The sequence below is a fragment of the Castor canadensis genome, chromosome 14 (assembly GCF_047511655.1).
Source record: "Castor canadensis chromosome 14, mCasCan1.hap1v2, whole genome shotgun sequence".
Lineage (NCBI taxonomy): Eukaryota > Metazoa > Chordata > Mammalia > Rodentia > Castoridae > Castor > Castor canadensis.
Genome location: NC_133399.1, coordinates 23,526,354 through 23,539,677, shown reverse-complemented (window position 1 = coordinate 23,539,677; position 13,324 = coordinate 23,526,354). Strand labels below are relative to the sequence as shown.

The 13,324-nt window shown below is 34.9% G+C and overlaps 1 pseudogene; it reads right to left on the bottom strand.

Annotated features, from left to right (window-relative positions):
* Window positions 1–4,874: 4,874 nt before the first annotated feature.
* LOC141416174 (olfactory receptor 7E24-like) lies at window positions 4,875–6,104 on the bottom strand (annotated as a pseudogene).
* Between the last annotated feature and the right edge of the window lie 7,220 nt (window positions 6,105–13,324).

Below are 13,324 nucleotides of genomic sequence, written 5' to 3'. Positions count from 1 at the left end.
CCTTGTTCCTCAGGTTATATATAAAGGGGTTCAGCATGGGGGTGACCACAGTGTACATCACTGAGACAGTCATGCTTCTCTGGGATGAACTGGTCACAGCTGAACTGAGATAATCACTAAGACCTGTTCCATGGAACAACCAAACCTCACAGAGGTGAGACCCACAGGTGAAGAATTCTTTATACTTGCTCACAATGGAGGACTGTCTCAATAAAGAAGAGATAATCCAAGAGTAGGAGAAGGGGATCACTCTCTATATACATACCTGCAATCCATTTTACTCTAGTTATTCTGGAGCTTTGTTCTCATGAACATGTGCCTAGTTCAGCCTCATGTGATCCTCTCCACATCTCAGCACTCAGATATCTAGGATTATGGGTATAAGTCACCAGCATGGCACTTTGTATGGACATTTTAACACTATTAGTACTTCTTATTACTTCCTATCTATGAACGTGGAATGACTGTCCATGATTTTGTGTGTTGTATACAATTTCTTTCAGGAAGGTTTTATTGTCTTTATTGTTGAAATCTTTCACTAGATGGGTTAAATTTATTCTGAGATATTATACATTTTTGTAGCTATTTTAAGTGAGGTGGTTTTCCTGAATTCTTTTTCATCTCATTCATTATTGTCCTGCAGAGGTGCTATTGATTTTTTATCTTGATATTGTGGGCTACATCTTTACTGAATTCACTTCTCTTTTCTTGTTCATTTATCAGGGTTTGGCAATTGAACCAAGGTCACACTGAACACATGTTAGTCAAGTGCTTTTCTAATGAATTGCATATCAAATCCCTGAATTTATCAGATCTCATGTGTTTGAAGTGGTGAATGTTTTTCTATATTACACTCTATAAACAGGGATAGTTTTGATTCTTCCTTTCCAATTTCGAGGACCTTGTGGTTCTTTTTTTCATTACCCTGGTTGCTTTGACATGGACATGTAGAATTTAAGTGTTGAAAGTTTTTCTTTCTCAGTAATGTGTACAATGTTTTCTACTTTTCCCTTTTGAGTTCTGTATATTCTCAAGTGTTTGTTTGTCATTGTTTCCATAAATAGGTTGAGGTTTGTTCATTTATTGCTGTCATAAAAGAATCCTGAATTGCGATGAATATTTTTTCTGCATGTTTTTGATGATTTATTTCAAAAATAAAAACATTTCATTCTAGTTTTATAGTGGAAGTGGTGTTTTTCATAAAAAAAAGTATTTTTAAATTAGTATATATTAATAATATGAGGAGTTTTCATTGCAATATTTCCATATATGTGCATAGCATGTTTAAGTATATTTACCTTTCATATTATCTTTCTCATCCCCCTTTTGTTCTTCCATTTGTAATGAGTGTTTGGTGGCTTTGTTTTATATGATATAGAGGTGCATATATATAAATCATATAGATGGTATATATATTTGATATATATACATGATACCTATCATATATAAAATATATGTATCTAAATGATGTGTCTCTAAAATGTGAGTCAGGTAAAAGGTATAGTTGTTTCTTTATCTTATTCCTTTTTTAGGCCTCTGCTGCTTTTCTTATGTCCATGACTATCTCTTCCATGACCTTTGAATAACGGAATAATATAGATGCTCTTAAATGAATTTTAAGGCCCCTATGTCTATGATATAGACACAAATAAGAGCTATCATTTCCTTTCTCTTGCTCTGTTGAGCATTCCTGGAAGTGCAGACAGGAAGACGTAGGTTCTGAAGTCATGCAAATCTTGGACAGTTTATGTGTACCATAACTGAAACAAGACAAAGAAATTAAAGGATCTCTTTAGTATTTTCTGCCAAGCAATCTATGTTACGTTTCACTGATAATATTGGAATGTGTGAAACATTGTACAGATGAAATTTTAAAAATTAACACATAACTCATATCCTGGCATCCAAAAATCAATATTGGTTCATGATAGTATGGAAACTGTCATCTGCCTAATGACTACCACAGTGATTTTGGAGTGTTTAAAAATAGTTGCAGAAATTCATTTTCTGCTATGATGGATGTGTTTTATTTTTACATAGAATTAAGAGAGTTTAAATCAACACAAGTCTTCCTCATGATATTTGACATGGTTCAGAATGCTAACACTAAGGACAAATTTATTTTAAAAACCCTTTTTTCTGGTTGGGCTGAGATTTGAACTAAGGGTTTCACCCTTCAAAGTAGGCACTCTGCTACTTGAAAAACACCTCCAGTCCATTTTGCTCTGGTTATTTTGGAAATGGGGTCCTGTGAAATATTTGCTTAGGCTGGTCTCAACCCATGATCTTCCTGTCTTAGCCTAGTATTGCAGGCATGAAACTATAGCTGAGATTTCAGACAGAAAACACCAGCATCAAGTGAATAAACACCCTTCAATATTTACTTTTTCTCCAAATAAGCAGAAGTATTAAGGAATGGACTGATTTGACCTTTATACTGACAACAGTCAGCCCTTTCCTTTGTACCAGGCTGTTTTGAGTCAAGAGAAGTCATCTGAACTGTCTCTCCTTTGTTGACAACTGGACTGTCAGCAAGGTGTAAAGAAAGGTGGGAGTATTGAGAAGGCACAATGCAGCAATAGGCTAAAGTTTAGAGCCCAAAGTTTAAATTGCAGAAGTTTAGAGGCTGTGATCAGCCATAGGAATAAGAGAAGAATGTGAATTCTGTAAGTCCCCCTTGTTGAAGAATTTGAGATAGACACTACAGGACAAAAATCTGAAACTGAAGAGCTGTAACTCTAGCCAGTGGGTATTAGGACCCTAATTCCAAAGTAATCATAGTTTTCCTTGAGGACCTAGAGCAATACACCTCCAGTTTTGAACTTTTTGAATTGTAATACTGTAGTTCAAATGATTTGAGCCATAAAACTCAGGGTTTTGAAATCTGGCTTTCCACCCTCCATAAAAAGGACAGTTAACAATAACAGAAGTGTTGCTTGCTTATCTCTAATTTCTATACAGAAAGATCTTTATCCATCCTTTAGTGACAAAATCAGTGTGAATGGAAAGCAAAATATTGAGTGAGATAGCTGAGAATCACACCTAAGCAAGTCTATAAAATTCACAATGGTGTTAGCTTAAACTTTGCATATTTGTATTTTTCCATCAGGCTTTACATACTTTCATACCTGTCCTCATGGTGGTGAAACAAGTGTTCCAATAGTCCTTCCACATCCCTCCATCCTCACCTTTTTCACTTGCTGAAATGGGATGTCTCTGCTGAGGCATGACCAAAATCTTGGGATCACACATGACACATACTTGCCTGTTACCCAATAAGTGTTCACTATTCAGTCTCTATAGTCTTTGTTGAAGGAACAAAATGTCAGTAAATCTATTGATGCAGACACAGAAGGGAGGAGGTGACACCGGTAGGAACTCAACTGAAATAGAGTGATCCCAATGGAAGACTAGAGTAACAGACTGTTTACTATTGCATGATGTTGGAAACTTAATGCACAGAACACATAAGTATCCACATGGTTCTAAGTTATCTAATCCCTAAAGAATTCCTAATAATATTGGAGGAAGAACAAGAGAAAAATGAAATTCAAAAAAATTTTAGATCTTCTTTCTAATTAGAAGAAGCTTGTATCTATTATCTTTTTTCATTTCCATATTTAAAAAAATTCACCAGTGTCTCTTTTTACTGTATATATATATATATATATATATATATATATATATATGTATATATGTGTGTGTATAAACTTCACAATTTAACCATATTACATGTACACACCTTTAAATTAATTATATTTAAATTGCTTTTTAATAATAAATTTTATTGGGATGTATTCATTATACATGGGGGAGTTGCAATGACTATTTCACTTAGACTTATACTGTACATTATTTACATTGTCTCCATCATCTCTTCCTCTCAGCCTCTTCCCCACCACACTTAAAGCAATTACAAGGGGATTTTTCATTCTGTTTTGTATAGATCTATGAAGATCTTCAACCATATACTGTCACCTTAATCTTTCATTCACCTGCCCTCTTCCAATAGTATGCCCTGGCACACATTGTGAATATTTATCCATCCTGTTTTTTGTTATTAATATTTAAATTGATGTTCAGGAAGTGCTTCAATTAATGTCCACTGTGGGAGTGTTTTACTTTGTCTGTTCAATCCCTTGAAATACTGTCCCTTACGCTTTTACCTCTTAACCTTATTTTTCAAGAGTTTTCAGTACACATCCTTATATCCTCTACATTCACATCTTATGATATGCATTCTCTTTTCCTTTCCCACTTTCCTCAAGTTCCACAGAGTAGTTCCACTGTTATCACATTGCTTTGCATGCATCATTATTATCTGTTTTCAGAGAGTTCCACTTTCTCCAACTGAAAATTTGTACACATTTCTGCCACCAGAACTCATTAACTTCATTTTAGTATAAAACTTGGTGGAAAAGAAACCCAAAAAAACATGATAGCATTTGATGTCCTCAGTGCAAAAGAACTAATGCAGAAACTTTAAAGCAGCAGAGACCAATAGGAAAAGGGACCAGGAACTAGTTCGAGAAGAATCAACTTAGAATGTAACACATATGTACATGAAAGCAATGTGAGGAATCTCCCTGTATAGCTATCTTTATCTCAACTAGCAAAAATCCTTGGTCCTCTTTAGTAATGTTTATACTCTCTCTTCAACAAAATTAGAGATAAGGGCAAAAAAGTTTCTGCCTGGAAGCAAGGGGGTGGGGGGAAGAAGGAGGGGGTAGGGAGGAAAGGGAGGAGGTAGGGGAAGTGGGAAGAAATTATCCAAACATTGTATGCACATATGAATAAAATAAAAAAAACATGGTGGAAAAAAATCAAAGCCATTAAAGAACAAGTTGATATGAATAAGAATCTGTCTCATTTTCCTACATTATTGAACCCACTTTCAAATGGAAGACACTACTGTGGAGCCTCTTCAGAGCAGTACTAACATCCTTGTTCCCCAAGCTATAGATGAAAGGATTCAGCATTGGGGTGACCACAGTGTACAGAAATGTGGTCACCATTCCTTTGCTGGCAGAATGTGATACAGATGAACCAAGGTATACTCCAGTGCCTGTTCCATAAAATAAGCAAATCACTGATAGGTGAGACCCACAGGTAGAAAATGCTTTATACCTCCCACTTGATGATGGGATTTTCAGAATGGAAGAAACAATTTTATAGTAAGAGAAAAAGATCATTGTGATTGGGAAAATTCCAAACATGAAACCAATAAAATATGTGATTATATTTTTGATTAGGGTATGAAAACAGGAAAGGTGAAGCACTTGAGAAGGATAACAGGAGAAGTTAGATACTTCTACATCTTTGAAGCAGGAAGATTGTAACACAATCAAAATTTCCAGCAGCAAGTCCAACAGGCTGATGACTAAGAACGCTGACACTGAGAAGACACAGAGACGAGGGTTCATAATGACTGTGTAATGCAAGGGGTGGCATATAGCTACGTACCGGTCATAAGCCATCACAGTCAGAAGCATGTCATCCATACATCAAAACAGTAGGAAAAGAGATATCTGAGTGATGCAGCCCACATAAGAGATGACTCTGCTCAGAGTTTGAATGTTCACGATCATCTTTGGGATGATGGTGGAACGTAAACCAATGTCAGCCAAGGGCAGGTTCTAGAGGAAAAAGTACATTGGGGTGGGGAGGTGAGAGTCAGAGCAGATGACCAGGATGATAATCAGATTGCCAAGCACTGTGACCAGGTAAGTGGACAGGAACAGGCCAGACAGGATGGGCTGAAGTTCTGGAACCTCTGAGAAAACCATGAGATGGAATTCTGAGAAATGTGTTGGATTTTATGTTTTTGTACTGCTTGGATGCCTTTTGAAAGAGAAAATTTGTTGCAAGATAAAACAAACAGTTATTCATGAATCTACAGACAGTTTGAAGTGTTCATTCTCATGTAAAGAGTTCACAATTGAGACCCAAAACATTCAGCAATAATTCTCATTTCTTACAAACCCAATGTTCCTGATAATTTTTACTGGATTCTTTGATATCCACTTCCTTTTATTCATATGAGATTTATAGACACTCACCTGGATAATGTTAAAAATCCAAAGCGCTTTAGTGTTAACAATCATACATGATCAAAATCTGTTTTTAAAAACCCTGTAAAATAATATATATCCACCTTCTTTAAGAAAAAAATCTCTAATTCAAAAAAATTAAGAAGCATTAAATAGGCCTTATTTATTATGAGAAAAATTGTACCAATTCTCTTTATTTGATCATTCATTAATTCTCTAGAAGTGCCTTGTCTGAACACTAAGTTAATGTTGATAGTTCATTATCTTAAAAAATTATGGCTTGCAAGTTTTCTACCTGGACATTTTCATCATTTTTGGGTTTTCTGAATTATCCCCTTCAATGGTAAAACTGCTCACTCAAAATCTGCTTGTCTTTAAGTTATTTAATGTATACCTCGTTTCATGGTTTGATGAAATTCAGTTTTTCAAAAAATGGGACCTATGACACAATCATATGATATTCTGAACCCAAATGTGGAATTGATGCCCACTGCACCTGTCAAACATCTTTAAATATGATAAGAATAAACTTTGACTTCTTTTACTTTTATGCAGATTGGTTTGTTTTAACTCCAAACTAAATAATAAAATGTAAATGTAGAAAAGACAGATGTTTACTCATTTACTTAATTTCATGCACTATACTAGTGTTCTAAAATACTTCATTGTTTTTCTGATCACAAAAAATCTTCCTTACATCTGAAGACCTAAAGGCCTGATTTGACTGCCATCTTTCTTATTTCTAATTAAAGTATTTCCACATCAGTCCTTTCAGATAAATAGATAACAATTCTCTTACTTGTGGTGGACTCTCCTGTGTGAATACACACTGAAATGTAAATGATATTGGAATGCAGAGAACTACATAAAATGACCATCCATAAAACACATACCTGAAACAGAAACCACATAAAATACCATTAAAAAACCCTGTAAATTTGAAATTATTAATAATAACTAATTCATTTATATGGCTGTCATAATACAGTATTTAAAAACTTCTAAATCGTGCAACTTGTGGTTCTTAATAATGAGATCCCATGGTCTCAAACCAAATCCAATTCAATTAGAATATGTGCATTTGAAATTTTTCCATTACTTTTTTATTTTTGGAGGCACTAGGGACTGAACTCAAGGGCTTATGCTTACTCGGTAGGCATTCTACAACTTGAACCACTCCACCAGCCCTGTTTGTGTTATTGTCTAGATAGGGTTTGGCTTATGCCCAGGTGATTCTCCTATTTGTGCTTTCCTGTGTAGCTAGGAATGACAGGTACATGCCACCATGTCCAACCATTGATTGATATGGGGTCTTGCAAACTTATTTCTCAGATTGGCTTTAAACTGTAATCATCTGGATCTCTGCCTCCTGAGTACCTAGAAATACAGGCTTGAATCACCATGCCTGGCCTCTGGTGGTACTTTGAGACCCAATACCTGAGAATATTTTTTGGAATTTATAAATGTTTTGATATATTAACTATTATTGTTGTCAGCAATACAGGATATGTATTTTGACAGATAAGCACACACTAATATTTGTACCAGAACTTTAATTGTTGGAATTATTTGTATGTCAGCATGATTCCATTTTCTGTACACCTGCCTGTTTAAAACATTTTTAGGCTGTACAAAGGATTGAACTCAGAGCCTCACACTTTCCAAGCAGGTGGGCTGTCACTTGAGCCCCTATGCTAGTCCTGCTACTGCATGCCTAATAGACAGATGAGGATGTGGTTAAATGGAGAATCCTGGTCATGAGGCCATGGCATAAACACAAATAGTAGCTATTTTATCTTTCTTCTTGTTTAGGATATACCTATAAGGAGGAAAGTGAAAACAGGTAAGGTGAAGTTTGTGGAAGACACACTGCTTGTTGAAATGCTTTGTGATACAAGAGAGGATCTACTTACTGGGGAATAAACATTTTTTCCTGTTTGTTACTTCTGCTGTGCCAGGGAAATTATTGGTTCTGAGCAGCCAAAAATGAAATAAATTTAGTCATATACTTCTGTATACATAGTTATACATACATAAGCCCAAGAATAACACACAGTAATCTCATAAAAAATGAAAACCAATAACTCCAGGTCAAAGAAAATTTTATTTGAATGGCATGAAGATGAATTTATCATTATACCTTTAGTTTTCTTTTAACCTCTTTATACAGTCATCAAAATTTAACTAAATATGGAACACCCATTATCTGTTTAATCCTCACTCAGTAAAGTTGCTTCAAAAAATTAACTCAGATAACAATGCAAATACTCAGCAATATTAACAAATATTTAACAGGACCTGCCAAGGTAAAAATTATATTGTCACACTGTCTAATTCACTAGGTATTATTATTTTTAATTTTTTCATAACAAAAAGTAAGTTTTAAGCAGAGATCCAGAAGTCTTAACCACATGGTCAATTCAGGTATAATTTTAAACTTTGTCCAGTTTCCTAATTGAGAAGTTAATAAGACCTAACACTGTGTCTCCTTTTCAAATTGTGTGAACTGAAACAACCAGTTTTAGTTTTGTGAATAGTTGCAAGACTATCCTGCAGGGGTGGCAAAAGAGATCCCTGTGCCAAATTATTTTGTTACTATATTGTGTGTGATCTTTGCCTGTGATCTGTGGCTGTCATTCCTACTCTAGATGAACTGGTGCCACCACTACTAAGTTCTTTGATGTGCCAATATTTACACAAAAGAGAAAAGAGAGTAAGTGGTCTCTTCCTAAAGAGATAGGAAAATGAAATGTTTCTTGGTTTCCAGGGGGACATCCTGACAAGATTCTCCTGGCATTATGCCCTGTGCTCACAGCCTGACAGCCTGATAGAAACATGGATTCATTCTCTAATACTGAATACACTACTAGATGATGCTTTAAAATATAAATATGTTATTTCATTTTATGGAAGATAACTATAATATGAGCACTTTTAACTACTGGAAAATGAGGCACTTGAAATGAAGCAAATTACATAGAGCACATTTCTCTGTGCCTGAAGTTTAGGAAACTTTCAGTAACAGCTTATGTTTTTGTGGGTGCTAAAATCTTCCTCCTGTTCTTATGACTAATAATGTAAACCTTTTAGAATGCTTAGGAAGTACTTCAGAAAGTACTACATCTTTGATACTGTTGGTCACTCATCTATGAAAAGTAGAATTCTGTGGGTAGAAAGCTAATTTTGAAACACATTTTTTTACCCTCACCATAATAAAGAACACAAAGTTCATGGTCTTCTTAACTAAAGATTGTATATTGTTGTCCTCTCATTTGCCACCTAAAATGTCTTCATGTTGAGAAAACAATACTTGCAGTTGTCAATCCCATGTGCATCACTTCCTTCAGCACTTCCGGGCTAAACTGATCCTTTGCTGGGTCATGTTCAAGAAGTGTCAATTCAAAGATATTCCCATTCCCAGTGGCTAGGGACATCACATTCCTGTGAACAGGATTGACAATGATACAGCTGCATAAAGATATTCAGAATACATTACAAAATGGAGGAGCTGACAGATACAGAGCCATACATACAGGAGATGTAAAACAGAGGCCTGAGGAGAAGAGGAGGGTTGTTGACTTCATGTTACCTTTGACACTCAATGCACAAAGCTCATTACTCAGATTGGTCCATGAAATCCCAGGCTACAAGGACTGCCTAAAATTAATGGAGGAAGAAAATGAGGAGAAAATAGGTTTGAGGCACTTTATCTACTAAAGTATATCCCATGTGTACTATTTCTTTCATTTGAGTCAATTTTTAAAGTCACAACTGAGTTTATTTCCATTTTATTGGGGTAAAATGATGATCAAGTTTCTTAAGGTATAACATGAAATGTAATTAATTAGGAAAAATGTGATGCCTTTTTCTCAGAAATAAATTTACATATGCATGTGGATATAAATCTGTGTATGAAATACACACACCTGCATCACATTTCATCTACTCCATCATGTAATATTATTTAATTATAATTTTATTGGTAAAGTTCTTCCAAAATTCTTGTGCTTTTCTCCATATCACAAAGTGAAACACAACATGTGCATAGAGGTTAGTTGTTTTTTTCCAAAAATTGTTGCACATTGCTTTTGTTATTACCTACATTTGTTTTCCCAAGCAAAAATAGTATGTCATTATCACATGTATATTCTTTTCCTTAATATGTAATATCATAAATGTCAATGATAAGTTTCTCAACACAGTGACTCACACTTATAAACCCCAGATGCTTGGGTGATTGTGATAGGAATATCATATTTGAAAGAGAGCCAAAGCAGAAAGTTACTAAGACGCTGTCTCACAGAAAAAGCCAGCTATGGCAGAACATACCTGTAATCCCAGTTACATGAGAGAAAGAGGAAGGAATATTATGGTCTGAGACTGGAGAAAAGTGAGACCCTGTCTGACAGGGAACTAAAAGCACAAAGTGGTGGGGATGTGGTTCATATGGTAGAGCACTTGAGTAGTAAGAACAAGAATGTTCAGAATCAATATTTCTTTCTTTCTTTCTTCCTTCTTTGTCTTCCTTCCTTCCTTCTTTCCTTTCTTTCTTTCTATATATCATCTATCTTTGTATCTATCTGTCTACCTATTCCTCTATCTACCTATGTACATCTGACTTCCTAGAGATATATTTCTATATGTGAGATTAATATAGAGAGATTCATATATATATATATATATTTACATATATATAGGATATATAAACTCATATGAATTTATATATACATATATGAAATTACAAATATTTATATGTATATTTTATATTATATGTAAATTATTCTATCTATGTGTATATATATAAGTATACATTCTTTTACATGTATACACACACACATGTATGAAGGCGTATAGTTGATTAGAGTTCAATTTGTAACAAAATGATCCAAAACAACTAATTTGCAATCACTCAGGAACTGGGGTGTTGTGGGAAAGTATTGGAGTGCAGAACCTGAAAATCAAGAGTCAGGTAAAATAATACTTAATTATACTTAATCAGGTAAAAGAAATACTTAATTTCATAATTGAATGAATATTGGAGATCCCTAACACTAAATGGTTGTTTGTGCAATAGGGAAATGAGAAACCATACCTTTGAGGGTAGTTAAAAGTGAAGCAGAATGAGAAAAATCCCCACTGATTAATACAAGCACAGAATCTACCACCGTGAAAATATGCAGTCTACATACATGGGGGAATTTTGGATTTGTGTAGTGAGCTGGTATTAGGTTCCTTGAAATACTCTGCATCAAATTTAACTGGGGTAAATGTTATCAATTTTCTTATAATCTATGGTTATTACATGGGGATGAGAAGCACTTCTCTTTCATATCTCCATTACCAATGACTTCTTCTCTTCACTGGCTCAGTGGGCAGCTATCCCCAAGGGGCTCTTGATATGATGATCACTTTCACATAAGTGTGCAGATAAATATATGTTCTGGGAACCATCTTCTGCAATGAAGAGGGATGTGGAATGTGCTGCTATTTAAAATTGGAGGCCTGACCTCTGCAAAGATGAGAAAGACCAGCTATGTGTGGGCTCTCCTGGGGCATAATTAAAACCAACTTTTTGATGTTGTTAGATCTCAATAATGCAGTGAAGATTGCATTGGCTTTGTTGCCTATATCATCCTGAGAAACTCAAAGGCATTCAATGGATATGCTCTCACACCTATGTTTTTTGCCCCACCTATAGGCACTGATAGAGGGTTCCAGGCTTGAGGGGATACCTAAGTGGTTGATCAGATACAAGGGTACTCATGTGAATCCTAGGGTAGCTGCATTCCCCAGAGTGTACATACAGCCCAGTGTTGAACATATCCCTGAAGCACACATCAACAGGAAAAGTGGAAAGGAACTCAGCCTCCACGCAGTTCTACCTCCTTTGGCCTATTTAGAAATGAGAAAGATCCCAACTACTGATTTAACCTATATAAGTTTGGAAAATAAATATTTACAATATCCATGATAGAAAATGGTCAGCTTTATTAATACATATAGAAAAGAAAATAATTAAAACAGGAAAATATCACTGAGTAACCCATTCTTTAGAAAAGTGTACAGGAGAGTTTTCTTTATTAGAGGAATTCAGCTGAGAGGAAGGATGAGTCATTGTGAGTCAGTACACATTGAAGAAACATTCTATGCAGAGAGAACAGAATATGCAGTTGCTCTGCAGATGATGACCTGGTACAGAAGAGCAACTGAAATCAAGGGTGATGTAAGAGGTTAGCATGGACAACACCTCTCATATTGATAAACTCAGGTTCCTTTGTGTGTTTGATAATTTCAGTTTGTTTGGTCATTTGCCTTTCCTGAGACTTACATGTTCCTGGTTGTATTGTAAGTGATGGAAAATACACATTTTAAATGAATAATAAAGATGAGACCCACATATCAGCTAGATAACAAAAGTCATTCATCATACCTAGCATATCTCCAAATAGAGACACAAAAATGACTAGTAAGAGTAAATAAAATTCATTAATGTCTATTAAAAGAATAGCACACAATGATCAATTAGCTTCACCTAAGAATTTTGGGTAACATATTTCACAAATATTAGTCAATCAATACACATCATAAACATAATCACAATGGAAAAAGAATATGAGAAAATTTAACATCCATCTCTGTGATTAGCAGACAGAGCAGAGTGTGTCAGCAAACAAATTAACCAATAACAATTTTCTAAGGAAACAAAGAATGTTTCTTTCTGAATCATAGTCAACAAGGGATATTGCATTAAGTTACTATCGCATTTATGTTATGGAGAAATTTAGAGTGGGAGATGATCACCAAACTATATTATACACTGGTATCTTGAAATATAATGATGAAATCCCCCCATTTTTCTGAACATTTCAAAGAATGTTTAATAAGAACAAAGGAAATTGCACTGAGTGTAGTAACTCTTAAATAATTGCATTATTGGTGAATGCTATTTTGGACACTAACATGAAAAAATAACTACAATATAGAAGGAACAACTTATCAGTAAGTAAAGTATGCTAGTAAAATCAGGTAGAGAAATAACAGAAATATTGGTGGCATAGGTAATAAATAATTTGCTAAAGGAAACTTGTAACCTCCCTCACGGGAAGTTAAAAGGGAAAATTTGAAGTTTCTAGCCTGTTGGTTGAATTACCAGGGCTCCCAATTAAATGTTTCTACTGTCTTTGCAGTCTCCAAATATTTTTTTTTCTCTCCGGAGGGACAAAGAAGATTACACAAAGGAAAATTTTCAAATTTGTTTCTGGCAGCAATAGGGG